The 14,788-nt window shown below is 40.7% G+C and overlaps 1 long non-coding RNA gene across 2 annotated transcripts in view; it reads right to left on the bottom strand.

The window, feature by feature from the left end:
* The window catches only part of LOC141986417 (uncharacterized), a 74,158-nt gene extending 63,328 nt beyond the window's left edge, over positions 1 to 10,830 (bottom strand). For both annotated transcript variants that reach the window (XR_012639278.1, XR_012639279.1), the window contains exon 1: positions 10,582 to 10,830. This is a non-coding gene — a long non-coding RNA (uncharacterized LOC141986417). The remainder of the gene's footprint in view (positions 1 to 10,581) is intronic.
* Between the last annotated feature and the right edge of the window lie 3,958 nt (positions 10,831 to 14,788).

Below are 14,788 nucleotides of genomic sequence, written 5' to 3'. Positions count from 1 at the left end.
CTAGGAGCAGAGACTTTGAACCCAGGTCTACCCATTCCCAGGTGAGTGTCCTAAGCAGCAGGCTATAGGGCAGTCTGACATGGGTCTCTCTCAGTCTCTCCTGTTGAAGCTGTTCCACTTTCTATAAAATATTTGAATAGCCATTGGCCAGCAAGAATGATTCCATAGTCCAATAGCTAGCTGGGAAGGGGGAGACCCAGTTTCCAGTCCTGCTCCAATGAATAATTAATTAATTATATGAAGTACAACAGCTTCAAGAGGAGAGATTCAGAGAGCCCTCCTCCTAGCGGCTAGGGCACTCACCTAGGCATGAGTAGACCTGGTTCAAGAGCCTGCTCCAGAGCGGGGATTTGAACCTGGGTTTCCCACATTCTGACTGAATACCCTAACAACTGGACTATTGAGTATAAGGGGTACGCTCCCACCTCTCCCTTGTCCGTTGTTTTTATGAATCTAGCCCTTCATTTCCTTTGCCTTTGTATAAAAATGCCTGAGATGGAATGATTTGTTTCAGGTTGAACAAAACATTTTGTTTGTCCAAAAAATCATTTTTTTTTACTTTTTGATTTGCTGAAAATTCTAAAAAAATTTGGCTTTGGTTTGACCCAAACCACTGATTTTTTTGTTGTTGTTGAGTTTTTGGAACTGCCAGTGAACTAAAAAAATAAAAATAAAATCAGTTATACTCACAGCTTTACTGAGAAGAGTGTCACTCCTCCAGTGTCTCTTCCATCTTGAAACCGAAGATCCTCCAATTCAGAGTTTAAATTGATAAAACCCCATTGGTAATGAACATAGAAACAGTGGAGTGAGTTTATCAATGATCTCTTGCTATGGCAACTGTTCCAGCCTCTGGAGAGGCTTTCTCATTATGCCTGTGTCTTCGTTTAGATTTGTTTCAGATTAGAAACATTCAGCAGTGGGTGGAAAAAAATGAATTAAATCAGGTAAAGAATTCAGCAAAAGAAATTGTTGGCAGGTTTCTTGTTTCCAATACTGTTGCTCAGAGGAAAACACAGAGATTGTTTGGTACAGGTGTTTGAACTGTGTTATCTAGACAGTTGGCTTGCCTGTCTCAATTCTCACACTTTAAATGTTAAGCAACATATTCTTCTGCAGAAGTGATATTTAGGTGATCAGTTGGCACTTACTATTCTACACCTACCACCTGCCGTCCAAAATATGCTTTGAAGCATAGAATCCTGACTAGAATAATTAAGAGGATTATACTGGAGTACATACGTGAATGAAGAAATTTAATGGAAACTATCTCCACTGAGTAGATTTTTTTCCTTTGGGAATGTGCACCGGATGTACGCTTCCAACTAAAACCAGAGAGAGGCACCCCAAAGTACAGGAATATTTTAATGAGCACATGTGATCACTTTTACAGTGGAAATATTTGTAAGATACTGTGGCTATAGAACAGATTTTGCTTTAAAAACAGTGGCCTGCATTGGTTGCAGTATGGCATTGCACTGCCCAAGTTATAGTGCGGGGAAAGATTGCATCTCAGTGAGTTACAATTCCCACCAACTCTTGGGTATATAAGGTAGGAGTGCCAAAGCTACACCATCCTCTTTGCCTGTTACTCACTCCATATGCAGCCAGCTCTGTTGAATGCCTTGCTCCTTTATCTGTCCCTTTTGGGGTGGTTTGCACCCCAGAGAGTGATCGCTGAAACAAATGGACTACAAATGTCCTGGCTGTTTTCTGAACTGGGCAAGGGGTCTTGATGGCCCTCCTCTGACTACACAATGAGCAGGGACAATCTGAGCTTGTATGTACAGAGACAAGAGCTGTGAAACATTCCCTGTATCAGTCAGACCATCTAATATGGGTGTGTTGATAATCAGTGACTCCTCTTACTATTATCATCATCCTCATCAGTTCATCCATTTTCTAATTTCATACAGCAGGAATAAATGGACACACCCACATTTTATGCAACTGAAGGACACATTGGAAATTTCCCAGGAGCCTGAGGGTAACATCTAACAGCCAGGTGCTACTGACCTACCAGCCAACTGCAACTCTAAGTCTCCCTGTTCTACTTCTAGAAGGAACATTTAATTATTAATGCTGCTGCCATAAGTAACCCCTGATTTGTTTGTATACTCTGCTTGAGGGTAAGGGTTGTCTCTGTAAAGTGTTGTAATAGCATGTTTCAAGGGTGCTCATGTCAGACTGCTTCCCTCCTTCTTTAATTAAGGTTTCTTATAGTAATAATGAGCAGGCGTCAGAGGACCAGGCATGAATTCCTTGCACATCCAGAACTTGCACTGAAGTTAAAGGATTGGTCTGAACATGAGAAGAAATTATGAAACAAGTTTATTCTTAAATCTAACATAAAACGCTACAATTTAAGTGCATACAACCCTCCCCCAAGGAATTCATAGAAATTAGAGGTGAGAAATTTATAAAGAGAAAAGTTTAGCTCCACTCAGCTCTCCTTTAGAAAAATAACAATAAAAAAGCAAGGTGAGCTGGAAATTATAACAGAAAACATAAAAGTATTTTGAAGCATCTTTTCTGTGTAAATAAAGGAAAAATTCTTCAAAATACTTTTAGACAAATATCCTAAATTATTACTAATTCTTATCTAAAGAAGAGATTTACCAACTCCTGTTTACAGTTTTAGATCATTCAGGAGAAATCCTCTGGATTTCTTTTTTGACTCTGGTAAATTGCCAGCACTATTCCTTTAATTTTTCAGATAGCTGCAGGGAAAAAAGGTGGTTTTTGTAAGTCTTTAACTTCTCCTAGGTTATTCAGAATACCCTCCCCCCCCCTTTTTTTCTTATTTAATCATTCCAACACAGAAGAACCAAACACCTTCCTGCCCTGACTTGAACTAGAAGCAGTTAGGCTAATAGAGACACAATGCATAGACTGATCCTGAGCCCACTGAAGTTAATGGCAGTATTTCTCTGACTTCATCAGGCCAAGAATCCACATCCACGTGTTGGTGCAGAAAAGCTATAGTGTGTAAATATCTTATTGAGTTACACAGAGCCTGACTAGAAAAGTCCAGCAGAACAGTGAGTATAAAATGGAGGAGATGGTAGTCCCCTGCACCTAAACCATTGAAAGTGTGGCCCATGGATAATACACTGGATAGCTTACTTGATTTTCATTAACTTGATATGTACCTTAATATTGATCATCCCATAGGAACTGAAGTCTTGAGGGACTGCACCACCATATGAAAGAGGAAAATGGCTATTGACTGCATTTGATGGAACTTCTAGTGAACAAGGAAATATCTGTACAGCTGAGTAAATAACATGCAACTAATAATGTATTTGAATTTGGTCTCTCCTTGTTCATTGATTTCCTATGAATACATTGTGGTTTTCTCATGTATATTTGTTGTTTGAAATTATTCATCCATTTTTCCAGAAATGCTTATTATATGGCTTACTATTTGAATAGTGTTGCTTAGCTGTGATTGGTCATGTAACTCATGTGATGTTATTCTATTCATTGGCTAGTGAACATAATTTTTATAATCAGGCTTGCAGAAGGTGCACTGAAGACTTGCTTTGCCCGAGTAGTCCGCAAACTCAAACTTAGCTTTCCACAAACATTTCTGCTAATAAACTTGAACCCGTGAACGTTGGCAGAAGTGATATGAACATTGTGGCTGCAGCAGTATATTTAGAAATATGAATGAGCAGGGGAGTGGCATTTTCAAAGCTATGGTAGCAATTAGGAAAGTAGAGATGCTGGTCCTCAGACACTCACTTCAGAACCCTTTCTGTACGTGCCTTTTTAAAGTGCAGTCCTAAAACGAAGCCACTAGAATGAATGAGACTTTAACGGATTTTTTACTCAAGAAAAGACCTGAGGAATGGGAATGTCTTTGGAATGTCTTTGGACCCATAGTTGGAGCCTAGCCACTGACTGCTACTGCAGACAGCTTCCTATGAGAGTAACATGCGGAGGCCCAGTCTAAAAGATACTAAAAAAGAAATTAAGACATCTTAAATGGAAGTACTACCTGAAGTTGGAGAACTGAAGTCTACTGTGGTCATCAGTGGATACATTCAGAACAAAAATGTCTGCCCCTGAGAAAAGGTTGGGTAACGTGGAAGACAGAGAATTTAAGAGGCAAAAAATTTCTGATCTTGGGGAAATATTTTTTTCCCAAGGGAATGTCAGTCTATCTTGAAAACAGGAGCAGGAGATCTAATATACAATTACTGGCATTTAGAAGGGGAAGAAGGCAAGAATCCCATTTTATTTGAACAGAGTTTTGAAAGGAGAGCAGGAATTTCCTACCAGGGATGCTGAGGAGTCTCCTGTCATGGATCCTGGAAAAGTCCCCTGGGTACTCAGGGAAAATGACTCTCTAGGAGTTGCTGTAGGTTATCCACTAACAGTTGGAGAGTTTCCAGTGTTGACCATTGTAGACTTTATTTTTCCACTTTCATGTAGCACTTCCATTTGAGAATTCTTAACTGCTGTTTAAATTGAGGGAATACTTAGAATTCAGAACAGGAAACTTATTTTGGGGGAAGCAAGGAAAAAGGATCAAGCTGCATATCTGAAAGGGAAAAGTTCCTGGAAAAGTTCCTTCTACCCAGATCTAAGTTTTGGAAAGCTCAAGTGCAGGAGGGAAGGAAACCACTGTAGTCAGCTCACCAAACTGAACATGAAGACTTCAACTCAGTCCCCTACCAAACCCCAATCCTTTTAGAAGGAAAAGGCTTCTTCAGTTATGCTTTACCTCTCAGGCCATGTCTACACTTGGAAGGCTTTGCTGGTGTAGCTGTACTACTATATTATACCAGCAAAGCACTCATACTGTGGACGCAGCTATCCTGGCAAAATTGCGCTTTCGCTGGCATAGTTTATTCTCCCCTGAACTCCTTTGTTGGAGCAAAATCAGCCATACCAGCAAAAGCACAGATTTGCAAGTATAACTGCATTTACTTTTGCCAGCACAGCTATGTTGGTCACAAATCTCATCTCATCATACCCCAACTTATGAGCTATGTAATTCGTAATGTAGCCCTGGCCTCAGAAGCCAAGTAGGAAAACAATGACTGACTTGATTTGTCATGCAGCTCAGTCTTAAATTATGGATTCCTGTTGGAACTAGTGAATCAGCCTGTTTTTCCCTCTCTCTCTTCCTCCTTCCCCCATTAGTCTTTAAATTAAAAACTTGCATATATATTCTCATTCAGTATGTGAAGCTGGGTTGAGAGGCTACAATTTAATTTTTCAATGAATAACACACATTCCAGTGATGTGCTAAGACAGATTGTGCATGTTCATGTTAATTTTACTCACAATATTTTCTCACTATGAATTATTGCCTTTTGATATCAAATTGCTTTGAAGTGTATATAGTACTGACCATGAAGGCAGTGCTTTAGTTTCTTCATTTCTTTCCTGGGTAAAATGAAACCATTAAAGGTTAAATTATGCTGTTTCAGCACAACCTTTGATTGTTGTGGATGGAGCCACATCATGCTTGGTGCAGCATCTTGGGCATACAAAATACTCGGAATATGGGCCAGTATTGGGTGCATTGTCCCAGAAGTTGCTCTGGGGAGGAAATGTGACTCCTTTGCTCCTTGTACAGAGTAATTTACTGGTTTTTCTTTCTGTAACTGTTCCACTTGGAGGGACAAATCCAAAACTCCTCCCATGCCCTGCCCTTCCTCACCCACGTACTGGGGGAGGGAGTATCGGTGCTTAGCCCATGTCTTTCTTCCAGTGCCCCAAACTAGCATCATGGGCATCCCTAATCTGGTTGTGCAGGGCTCTGTATATGTCATTTCTCCTTACTCCCCTGACAGGACTTATTAGGAGCACAATCAGGGCCTTTAATAAATAAAGGGCGAGGCTGAGCTTCTTGTTAGTTTTTTAAGTTTTCCTCTTGAGTTTGTACAAGGCGGATAGAAAAGGCTTTTAGTGTGGTGGTGCTGTTCGCACTGGTTCTGCCTTCTCTCCGATTCAGTGATACGGTGCATAGCTGTACTTGCAATACGTGTCTTGCTACCTTTGAAACAGATCAAGATAATTCTAGATGGGATATAATTTTGTTTGATACAAAGTCACAATGTAAAGATAAAGAAAAAATGGGAAAAGATTTTTAAAAAAATCACCATTGTACATTTCTCTCTTCACTTTTCCATCTTTTTATTTTTGTTATAGCTAGAAGTTACTGAAGAAAATTTTGCTGACTGCACACTGTGATACCAAATCAATAATGTGTATAGTGCACTCAGCCAAAAAAGCTCAATATTATGTTTGCTGGCTTTTTCCCCTCACGGGTCAGTCAACAGCAAAAATAGCAAAGAGACAAGAAATAAAGAGGCAACCAAACAAAACCTACAAACAAAAACATTCATCATTCTCCCCCTTACCAAACACAAACCCACACATGAATGTGACATTACCTTCTTAAAACAAGCAAACCCATTTTGTTATGTAGTTGCCATTCTTGCGCAAACAAGAAACAAATGTGTTTTCAGTACCCTTCCCTTAATGTATCTGAATTTGTGCTCATTGCTGATCAAATGATTTCCACAGCAATAATGCTGCTGCTGTAAGTCGTCTGACCTGTGTTCATAGAATCATAGAATCATAGAATATCAGGGTTGGAAGGGACCTCAGGAGGTCATCAAGTCCAACCCCCTGCTCAAAGCAGGACCAATCCCCAACTAACTCATCCCAGCCAGGGCTTTGTCAAGCCTGACCTTAAAAACCTCAAAGGAAGGAGATTCCACCACCTCCCTAGGTAATGCATTGAAGTTCTTCACCACCCTTCTAGTGAAAAAGTTTTTCCTAATATCCAACCTAAACCTCCCCCACTGCAACTCGAGACCATGACTCCTTGTTCTTCCCTCTCCTTTCAGCTCCCAGTCATAGAATGAACTGTATGCATCCGCTCGGTCAAAATATTTGTGCCTAACGCATTTTATTTTATTCACTTTCTCTTTTCCTAATGTGATGTTTGTAGATGCTGCAGTTTAACACTCTTTTATGAGTACCAGCACACTTTTTGATTTAGTAAGCCTTAAAAGAGAAAGCTGTTTTATATGGTGGACTGTATTCGTAGTGGCATTATCTTACAGTTGTTTGATCAATGATCTCAGTGGAATCTTCAGAGGGATTAGTAGTACTGACAATAGTAGTCATTAAAAAAATTATTGGCAATGATTTCTTTTGGCTTCAGTTGTCAGTATTCCTGAAAATCATTTATCTGCAGCAGTGTGGTGTAAATTAATGACGATATCACTTATAAAAAGTTTCATCTGTTAAGTTTTTTTCCTTGAGCCTTAAAATTACCCTGCTATAGGTCAGCTAAACGTTTCAAACTACTCTTATCCAGTAATCACTCTTTAGCCTGAAGCTCATTATTTGTAATGCAGTCCTGTCGTGCTGAAAAAAGATATCTTGTTTAAAATATAATGTTGAAGGGTATTACTCCATGATGTGCAGGGCTGTGTGTAATCTGTGATTGTTGACAGTGATCTGTAACAGACTGTGGAAGCTTGTTGAAAATGCTATTACTTAATTTATTTAAAATATAACTGGCCAAAGCGTTAATACCTATGCTGTAGGAAACAATCCTACACTGGCAGGAGGATGGACAGGATACTTTGTTGTTCTAAATTCTGTGATAAATCTCATTAGAGAACCTGATTTAAGAATATTTCTAACACAATTTGAAGACAAAAGGTTTCTGATGAATCCTTCCCAATCTGATTTTTGGATGTTTATCTAAACTGAACTGAGCTTGTAAGAGATCCAGGAGCCATCCTGATTTGTGGGAACAAAAGTCTGGTCTCATGTTATTCTCAGGCATTGACCAAAACTGGTGACTGCACCTGGCAATTTTTACACTTCTTTAGGCTCATGTAAATCAAGTCCAGTTAACAGAAGGTGTGTGCTGCATTCTTATTCAGCATGGACTACAACTTTCTTTTCTTGTTTACTGAAACTGTCACAACAAGCAAAACAACTTCCCTTTCCCCCTTTGGAGTTGGCTAATCTAAACTTTATAAGAATGGAGTCAGAACTATACGTCGCCAGCCAGAGATTTGATCAAGTTCAATTAATTTGATGTCAGATCTTGTTGTGGTTTTATCCCCTTGTGAGATTACTCTGAGCATGCTCAGAAAGGGGCCAGCTGAATGTTCCTTTGTTGTTACTGTTTGTGAGATTATATCTGTTGAAGGAACATTTAGATGGCATAGTGTCTGTCAGGAGGGACAAGCTTTTCAGCTCTTGTCTATTGATCTTACAATTTTCTTGCAATGGAGAATAAAACACTGAGCATGTTTCTACCCACAGAAGCACAAAATAGTTCCCCCACTCCCTCCTTCCTAACGTGTCATATCTTGAAGGAAAGCAAAACAGAAAAGCAACAAATTTATTCTCAGAGCTTGGAGGACCAGGAATTATTTATTCTTTGAAATCTTCCACTATCTTGCATGAAAGGAAGTCCTATTATCAAAAGTGAGTGGTGCTTTTTTCTGCATGTCAATAACAGGGAGATCAAAATAGACTGGTTATTAATATGTTTTCTTCTTTAGAGAATGGGCTTTCCTAGGTAGTTGGCACCATGGAGCTGCTCTTAAACAACAAAATCATTAGGGTTGACACATTAACATTGAACAGGGCATTACTGGGAGACCTACAAGGGGCAATAAATGAAAAAGAGCCATTAAATGTTCACATATTACTACTTAATTATAAATTTATATGGCTTTTCATAAATCACATGAAAATGCTCATAACTGTGCAGATTTTTTTGTTTGTTTTTTAATTCATTCTTATTTCCATTCTGCTTGCTGGATCCTTGAATTCATTAATGCCTAAATCTTAGAGCATTTGAAAATCAACTCTTCTGCACTGCAGGACAAGTAACATGTTCCCTCATGCCTCGACTCTTATTGTCTTGGCTTGGGTCTACAAAATGGAAGCATATTTTTCTCATGAGCACCAGATCCTCAGACCTCAGAAGGGATAAGATCTGAGTGAATTCTGGCTGATAGAGCTTTTCATTTCTGGACTGATCTAAAAGAAAAAATTGCCTTTAGGGTGTGTCACTTTCTGTAACTTTGTTCCTCTATGTAATTTGTCATTAGTGGTTTGCCCAGGACCAAAATACCTGACCTAACACAATACCCCATTAAGGATATGCTGTACTTTTGGAGCGTGTATCACTTTTTAACATTTCATACATGTTTTCTTTTTGGACTGAACTTTGTAGTGCCTGGGTGAGGAGCAATGTGGGCGGTACAGAATACTGGAGCAACTTCAGTGATGAAACCTCCTTTGGGTTTGATTGCTTAAGCAGCAGGGGTACTAGCCTCCTCTATTGAAAACTGGCAGAACTTGTTAGGCAGGCTGTAAACTAGATAGGAGAGGAGATGCTTTCGTCTAACTCAAATAATCTGGCAGGTATTCCCAATACACAGTGTAAACAGAATAAGGAATTGTTCTGATGAAAGCTGAGAGCATTTGGAGTGGGGGGCAAGAAAACTGGACTCAATCTGTGGGGCCAAGCATGCTCCTACCCCTGCCCCACAACAACATGCAGAGCTATCTGTGTGCAAAGGGGAGTGTACGCTGTAGCACAGCAGCTGCTAAGGTGCCCCTGAAGGAAACAAATCCCAGCAGACCTCAAAGGAATTTTGATTGTGTGGCAGCCTCTCTGAGACTCATTTATACTGAGTCCCCTCTGCACATTCTCTAGAAAAGCCAGAATCTTGTACTGGAATAAAAATGATCAACTTGAAATCTAGTTAATAATAATAATAATAATAATTAATAAAAAGTTAAAGTAGTTTCAGTTACTATTCCAGTGGTCAGTCCTTCCCCTCCCCGCCAACCTTTTCCATGTGTTTGGTGGAATGGTATGTCACTGTCTAGTTTCTTCTGTGGCCATCTGTTAGCCGATGGCCAGGGATGTTTGGTGAGGTGCCAGCTATGCCCGTTTATACCATCCGTGACTTTAACCGCTAGGACGCACTGTCCCTTCGCGGCGGGCAGCCCGGGCTAGGCTGACGGATGCCCCAAGGTCCTAACCACCCGTGACTTTAACTGCTAGAGCTCAGAGCTCCTTCGCAGCGGGCAGTCAACACTGACTGACAGGTGCCCCAATGGCAGCACTAAGAGCCTCTCCACACCCGTGACTTTAACTGCTAGAGCTCAGAGCTCCTTCGCAGCGGGCAGTCAGGATTGACTGACAGGTGCCCCAAGAGTTTGCCCCGTGGAGGCGGCACAACTCAACGCTAGGCTCTTAGTACTCTCACCTAATGGCCAGGCTTTATAGCCAAAACGGCTGAGGTTCTTTAATTGTGTTGGCTGCTTTACAGTAAACCAGAGAAACAAGTCAGGCTTATGCACAAATGGTTACCAAAATTTATTAAACTAGATTCTAATCATGTGGTTACAAAATTGCTAGTGCCTACTTATTTAAATGTAGAGATGTTACACACACAAACAAGTTACAAAACTGAAGCTACAATCCCAAAGAAAGAAAACAAAGTATAGAGCTCTATTTCAAAATATGTGTACACTAAAGATAGGAGATCAGGTGTGGGTGCTTCTTACCCTCCTTGCATCTCTCGATTCCAGCGGTGCCAAGCCAGGATCGGTCACTCAATTCCGCGGAAAGACGAATAAGGGACAAGGCTTAGGGACCCTCTTAGCTGCAGAAGCCTTGGGAGGCTGTCACTTATCTGACCAGCAGATAGATAGTGAAAAGCACTCAAAAATCATGGTGCTGTAGGTCCCCTACTTATACCTCTGTACTCCTTTATTCTCTTTCTCCTTTCTTTACCAAATTGGGGCTGGTCTATCTGGGTGACGCCAGCTCTCGCAAGAGTAGTTTACACTTGCAAGGGAGAGAAACAATAAGTGTCAACTACTGGACATTCCTTTTATTAGGGTAAATATTTTCCCACCTAGGATGTTGGTGTGTGTGCATCACGCTATTTAGTAGGGGCTAAGAGCCATGTCTGTCACAGCGCCTCTGCCTGCTGTGAGCCCAATTGTTGTATATGTTCCCAGTGGCACATTGTAGCAGCACACCTGTGCTTCTCTCAGCTTCAAAGGCTGTGCTGGAATTCATGTTAAGTGCCCTGTGGTTTTTGGCTCCCGTGTGTTTCCAGCAATGCTGGTCTGAGAAGGGGGGGCTGGCTGTCTGGCTACACCATCTGGATATGTTTAGCTCTAGTCCTCTCTGTATTCTCTCCTCAGTTCAGAATTGTCAGTGATAACTGTCATAGCCATTTCATGTGAATTTTTAAATGTATGACATTTTAAAGCAACAATTGGGTTTTGGGAGCCAATCTCTTGAAACACTTCTCTGCCCTCAAAAACTCACAAAAAAGTAAAAATTCAGGGACTTTGAAGAACACACGAGTTGAAAATGTCTGCCTGTGAAAATTTCAAAGTGAATGAAAAAATGTATTGAAATTTTTCTATGTAATTACTAAAAGTAAGTTGTCCCCCCCCCCCGCCTTTTGGTTGGGCAAAGATATTTTGTTTTACTGAAAAGTTACACCTGACTGGCTAAATTTTTCAGTTAATGAAAAATCTTTAAAAAAAAGTTAAATGAAAATGGACATTTCAAACATAAATACCCATTTTAACAAAACAGCTATTTTTTGTTCAAAAAATGTAAACACATTTTTTCATCGAACTCTAGCTGGACATCTTTCGGTGACAGAATGCTGTATTTTAAATACTGAATCTCAGTAAGAATTAACATCTTGATAAAAGCCATTCACTAGCTGAAATGTGAGTCCTTTCTCCATTTGGGTGCTGCCTATACGGAAAATACCAGGGTCATTTGCACAGTTTATTCCTATTTCAAGAAAAAGACCCTTCAATTTTTAAAATTAAACCATTCTCCTATTAAGGCCAAAAGTGTCTAAAGCTACTAACAATTTTTTTTGCTATACAATTAACAAATTGGTAACATTACTTTTTTTAATAGAAAAAAGTTGTCTCATCTATTGTTTGTATTCTAGTATCGACCACAATGTAATATGTGCTGTCCATGCATATTTCATTCTGTGTTTTGTACAGTGCCTAGCACAGTGGGGTTCTGGTCCATGTTTGTACTTCCTAGGTGCTACAATAACTCAAATAATTAAAAATACAGGAAGACATGAACCTTGTCCTGAACTGCTCACAAGATGATTTCTCCCTCTTCCATTCTATGCCAAGTTTAACCTGATACAAGTTACAAACCTCTCAACAATCACAGAATCGTAGGACTGGAAGAGTCCTTGAGAGGTCATCTAGTCCAGTCCTCTGCACACATGGCAGGACTAAGTATTATCAACTAGGGGGTTTCTGTGGAAGACATATCAGATACATATGGTTAAAAATTAGTGAATTAACAGTGGTGATGGTAAGTTTTAAAAAATAAAATAAAATTAAAGTGCTCTTGAATGATCTTAGTTGGAAGAGAACACCATGGAAAAGGGAGTGATGTTGACCAAGGGAATAAATTTATAAAATCAAGAGGCATTTGCTGTCTCTTTCAGTGCATCACTCACAAGCTTTGTTTAGAACAGGTTTTATTCAGTGACATCAGTCCGTTAGCAACTGCTGGATGTCGGAGAGGCTTTGATCGAAGTTCATAACTGCTTCAGTTACAATACCATAGCAGTAATAGCATACCCAGTGCATTGATACCCAGTAAAAGTCCGGAGGAGGAATGGGGTTGTGTATGTGATTTGTAATGGAATAGGCAGCCTTCTGTCTCTCTATTCCAGAGCTCACTGATTCAAAGGCAGACCACTAGTCTGGGTCAGCACTAAGTAGTAACCAAAGGTCTCTTCCACTGGCAAAGAATACTTGGGGGTTTCTGTGAATTAGAGCTGGGAGAATAACTTACTTTGGTTCTCTGGCAGTTGAGAAAAATCTACCAAAAAAAAAAGGGGTTGGGGGATATATACATTGGGTTAAACCAAATCTGAAAATTGAGGTTCAAATGAAATGTTTTGTTTCAGGCATTTTTTAAAGGGCTAAAGGTACAAAATGTAGGTGTATGTGGAGAGAGGAAGTGGAGCTGGTGCTGCTGCAGCTCCCCACCTTAGTAGCTTTGGCTCTGTGTTTAGGACACTCTCTTGAGATGTGACGGAGACCTTGGCTCAATTCTGCTCTGTGCTTGAAGTGCAGAAGGTATTTGAACTTAGATCTCCCACGCTGTTGGAGAATGCCCTGACCACTGTGCTTTGGGATATTCTGGGCTAGGCCTCTCTGTCTCCCGCTTTGAAGCTGTTCCACTTTTTATAAATACATAGTCATTGGAGCAGTAGCTTGAACTTGGGGCTCCCAAATCCCAGGTGAGTGCCCTAATCAGGGGTGCCAGAACAGAGGGGGTGAGGGGGCTATACTATCCCACTTTTTACCAGCTATAAGGGTGAGTGATGGTGGGGGGGCAGGGTCTTGGGGAGAAGAGGTGGTGTGAGAGTGGGGCTTTGGGGGGGAAGGAACAGCGTGAGGGCAGGAAAGGGGTGGCATGGGGTGGGGCCTTGGGAAGGGGAGGCACGAGGGCGAGGGGCTTGTGGGAAAGGAGTGGTGTGGGGGGCAGGGCCACAGTTTGGGTGCCGGTGGCCACCCCATTTTTAGGGCACTTCCATTGTTCCTGGCCCTAATCACCATATCTGGCAGGGGTCGGAATTGAACCTGGCTTTCCACAGTCCAGGTGAGTCCTCTAATCCCTAGGCTAAAGGTCATAAGGAGGGCACTGGCACTACCAACTCATCCTCTGCCCATTTTGTGAATGGCATCTAAGTCTTGAAAAATCTTTTTCCCCCAAAAAAACTATTTGGTAATTTTGTGTCAAATTCACAAATGGTTGTGGGTTGACCACAAATGCATTTTTTCAGTGAATAAACTATTCACCCAAAATCTTTTGCCCAGCTGTGGTGTGAATGTTTGTTTTCAGTCAAATTTCTGTTGGCCAGGTATCCATCCAGGATACAAATACACCACTACAACTGGTACTAATTGACACCCTTCGGAGGTCATCTTAACCAAGGGGCTGAGCTCTGAATGGTTATGGAAGATAAACTCCTCTCTCGCTTGAGACCATGGATGAGCCAGATTAGTAGAAACCAATGTGGGGAAGCTGACACTCCCTGTGCTACACCTATTCTGTATAGAAATAGAGGATTTTAGTCGCCCAGGCTGCCATTCTGGCACCTTTCAGTGTCACCTGAAATCAGGATCACTTAACAATTTTAAATACAAGTCCACCTTGCCTCCCAACAAGCTAAATGAAATAAAATGAAAGCCCTGGCAATTTTGGTGCCCGGGGAGCATCCAACAGGACACTGCTGAGCATGGACATTTTCCCTCTGATTATCAATTGTGATAATTCCCAAGGCTGCATGTTTCATGAGAAAGGTGCTATAAAATCTCCTTCACCAGCTGAACGTCTGCTGCTAGCAGAGTTATATGCTCTTAAACGTCACTACTTTTGTCTGTCTTGTTTTCTGTTGAATTATTGCTGACTGTGAAAGATCTGCCAAGTCTTCCTGGATTCTTCACAAAAATCCAATAATAATTAATACTATATGGCTCTTTTTCATAAACATATGTGGAGTTGTTAAAATCCCCAACACAGCAAAATGCTTAAGTTCATGCCTAACTTTAAGTATTGAGTCATCCCAACCTCCTCAAATGCTTTGCTGGACTGAGAACAAAATGCCTGAGAGAATCCAACTCAAAGTCTGCTGCTACTAAAGAAAAGAAAATGAAATTATTAACATGCAAATATTTAAGACACTTTTCATGG

This window comes from Natator depressus, chromosome 4, assembly GCF_965152275.1.
Source record: "Natator depressus isolate rNatDep1 chromosome 4, rNatDep2.hap1, whole genome shotgun sequence".
Lineage (NCBI taxonomy): Eukaryota > Metazoa > Chordata > Testudines > Cheloniidae > Natator > Natator depressus.
Note: the sequence above shows the minus strand (reverse complement) of the source record. Positions and strands in the feature narration are given on the sequence as shown.